Source organism: Brienomyrus brachyistius, unplaced genomic scaffold (assembly GCF_023856365.1).
Source record: "Brienomyrus brachyistius isolate T26 unplaced genomic scaffold, BBRACH_0.4 scaffold27, whole genome shotgun sequence".
In the NCBI taxonomy this organism is placed as follows: Eukaryota; Metazoa; Chordata; class Actinopteri; order Osteoglossiformes; family Mormyridae; genus Brienomyrus; species Brienomyrus brachyistius.
In genome coordinates, this window is record NW_026042306.1 from 6,126,541 (window position 1) to 6,130,044 (window position 3,504).

Here is a 3,504-nt window from a genome sequence, read left to right on the forward strand (position 1 = left end):
GCAGCAGGCGGCTGCAGTGGGGGCGCCTGCCCGGGAGCTGCAGCAGGCGGCTGCAGAGGGGGCACCTCTGCAGGAACAAGAGCGCGGTCAGGAACAGGTGCGCGGTCAGGAACAGGAGCTGGTTGCAGTGAGGGCGCCTGCCCGGGAGCTGCAGCAGGTGAAGGGGGCAGCGAAGGCGGCTGCGCAGGCGGCGGCGGCTGCACGGCAGCGGGGTCCGCCGGCAATGGCGGTAACGAAGGCGCCTGCTCGGCCTGAGCAGGGGCTGCAGGCACAGGGGTTGCCTGCTCGGCCTGAGCAGGGGCTGCAGGCACAGGGGTTGCCTGCTCGGCCTGAGCAGGGGCTGCAGGCACCGGGGTTGCCTGCTCGGCCTGAGCAGGGGCTGCAGGCACAGGGGTTGCCTGCACGGCCTGAGCAGAGGCTGCAGGCACAGGGGTTGCCTGCTCAGTCAGAGGCGGTGGCGGGACTGGCAAGTCCTGCGCGGGCAAGACGAGCGTGGCCCCTTTAAATCGTCGGGGTATTCGCGGGATGCCATCTCGCACCGCGCTGGCCCCCTTATTGGCCAGTCGTTCGGGCCGGAAGAAATACCGCTCGAGAGGCGGTGGTAGGTCCGTAGCGGTGGGCTGCTCTCTCCGGATGGGGAAAGCCGGCTGCGCTAGCAGCGGTGCAGCGCCGGTGAAGGGAAGATTGACCGGGCAGTCCTCCAGTTCCCTGGTCGCAAGGGCAGCGGGGACGAGCGCGCACGCTCCCAGGTTTATAGACGGGGCGACCGCTGGCGACTTCGTCCTTTTCTTTTTCCGCCGGGTTTTGGTGCTGGCAGGAGGCTGCACCCTCTCCGTTAGGACGGACGACGGGGACCCAGCTTCCGTGCCTTGTGGTACAGCTAGCTCAAGTCTCCGCTCCATGAGACGCTGGGCTAGCTGCTGGAGGCAAGCACGTACCTCCTCCAGGAGGTGCTCGCTCTCCGGTGGAGGCCTCTCCATCAGGAGATCAGCGCCGCGATTGGCGAACTCCAAAGCCAGAGGATCCTCCTGGACCTCTGGCTGGTTCAACCAATAATAGGTCTCTTGCAGCAGACCGAGATGCTGCTCCTCGGTCTGCTGCCGCGCCTCCTTGGTTTGGTCTGTCATTCTGTCACGGGACGCTGGAAGCCGGGAAGGCGAACAGGCAGGCGAGCAGACAGGAAGCAGGCAGACCGGCGAATTACGGGGCAAACTGGGGTTTTAATAAGGGAATCGGGGGAACGGGTAGCAGGGAACATCTGACGCGACTAACATCAATGACAGACACCGGTTAGTACAAATCAGGAACTTAAATACATGAAACAAGGCAGCAGGAAACAAGACACGACTGGGCACGATCAGGAAATCACACGTGGGTAATTAGGGGGCGTGGCACACACGAGGAGCGGACGGAGCGGGCGTCACACTTATGTTCTTTTGTAAGATTTTAACAACTCTGAGCTGTTAGTTGAGTGCTCCCCAAACGAGCTTGATAGGCCAAATGACCTCCTCTCATTTGTAAATTTATGTTCTTATGTAGGTATAAAAATAACTGACCATATGATAAAATGATTTTGTCTAATACAGAACTACAGTCTTCATTAGGTATATATTTTCCCCTCGCACTTTGTATGGGCAGTGAATTGCCCCTACTTACGTGTGGATTCCTAATAAGAAAAATGCAAGAAATGAACACACATATAGTCAGAATAATTCTCATGTTGTCAACTATTGAGTGCAATTCAAATTTTATTGAACAAATCTAATGATTACAGTATTTTTTTGTCAAACAAAACACTTACAATGAACTGTTCCAAATTATTATGCACAGTAAGCTGCAAAACACTTTATAAGTTGCAAAGAACTGAAAATTGTCATTTGTTGTGTTTGCAGCATATGTACTGAAATCAAACAGGTCACGTCACATTTTGACATAGGACCCCTTATTTGATAGCAGCTTCACAAGTCTTGCATCCATTAAACTTGTGTATTTGGACAGTTTCTGCTTGTGAGCACTGGTTAGTGGTGGCAGAATAGAAGGTTTATGCACAGTTGCAGTGGAGGACTCTACACCTTGATGTCCATGGGACTCCAGAGGCACCAGCAGCTTCAAATATCTGTTTGCTGCTACATAATGGCATTTTAGCAGCTGCTCTCTTGATCTGATGCATGGATCTGGTAGAGATCTTCCTCAATTTGCCTTTATCTGCACGAACCCGTCTGTGCTCTTATCTACTGCATGGAAAGGCTCATTTCGCATTTTTGTTCTGCATTCTGAAATGGAAGAAAAAAAACTTTCATGAAGAACACAAACCTATAAAAGGTACTTGTGTGACACTATTAAGGAAGGATCTGACTAGGAGAAAAGCTGGCAGAGTGATTGCCTGGCTGCCGGCTGCAAATGCTATGTCGAGCAGTAATATGGCATTAATCAACAGATATGAGGTGAAGATTTAAATATTCTAGAGGGAGCCTGGTGGGGACCTACTTGTGTCGGATGAGCCGGCCTCCCTGGATCACTTGTGCCGTCACATTGGCCATGTGGCAAGAAAAAAGGAGCCAGTTTCGGGGCTGGACTCGGTATGAGAACCTCATAAATATCATTGAGTAACAGGTAAGAGCTGGGGAGACAAAGATCATGCAGGGGTCAGAGGCCAGAAAGAAGAGAAGAAGAGCAACCAGCTTAAAACCTTTAAAAAGTCCCTCTGGAGTCCCGAGTGACCCAGTGGACGCTCATATAGATGGAAGGTGAGCCCTCTGCCTCTTACCGAAGGTCATTCGACCGCTGATGATGTCGGGGCTCTTCCTCATATCGCTGACTGCGACTAGGGGAAGACCCCAATTAATAACTGGTCCCCAGAAGTGCTGAAATCAAACAATAAAACACAGAGCTGATCTAACATGCAGCAGGGTGAAGGTACCATTAAATAAATTTCAGAGGATTCTTACAATACATTAGTGTGAGATTATTAAACAGTAGTCATAAAATTACATGTATATTAACAAAAAATCAGTTTGTTACTTTCTTACCGTGCTTTTGTTGTAAGGATTTTCCCAACAGGCACATTCAGATCACGGAAAGACAAAGAAAACAAACAAAAAAAATTATAAGTGCAATTCTGTGATCACCAGCAGCACTTCTGCAATGAGGGACCCAAATGTAAGCAGTGACTTTATGCTTACATCTACAACAAAGTGAAGAGTTTAAGCTTCTTATACACTGACGGCAATCGACAAGGAAAGTTTACATATTGGATTTTTACATAAACTGCAAGCGCCTCTGGATGCACATACCTCCTCAGATACTTCCGAAACTCTTTGTTTTTAAGCTGGTTTACAGCTCTCTGAAAGAAATTCCTTGCCATGTTAAAGTTTATGTACATGCACGTATGTTGATTTTGTTCAAAATGAAATGTGAAGATGAATTTGCCGTTTATATAGGAATGCGAATGACATCAGCACTCTAGATTCTAGAACTTACATACGTAGGCTACTGCTTATGTAA

At 49.8% G+C, this 3,504-nt stretch overlaps 1 long non-coding RNA gene across 1 annotated transcript; it reads right to left on the reverse strand.

Annotated features, from left to right (window-relative positions):
- Positions 1–1,624: 1,624 nt before the first annotated feature.
- Positions 1,625–3,007, reverse strand: LOC125720994 (uncharacterized). The gene is made up of 3 exons (XR_007385637.1): positions 2,768–3,007; positions 2,488–2,620; positions 1,625–2,273 (listed from the first exon to the last, which is right to left on the reverse strand). It is a non-coding gene; the product is annotated as an uncharacterized LOC125720994 (long non-coding RNA).
- Positions 3,008–3,504: the final 497 nt, after the last annotated feature.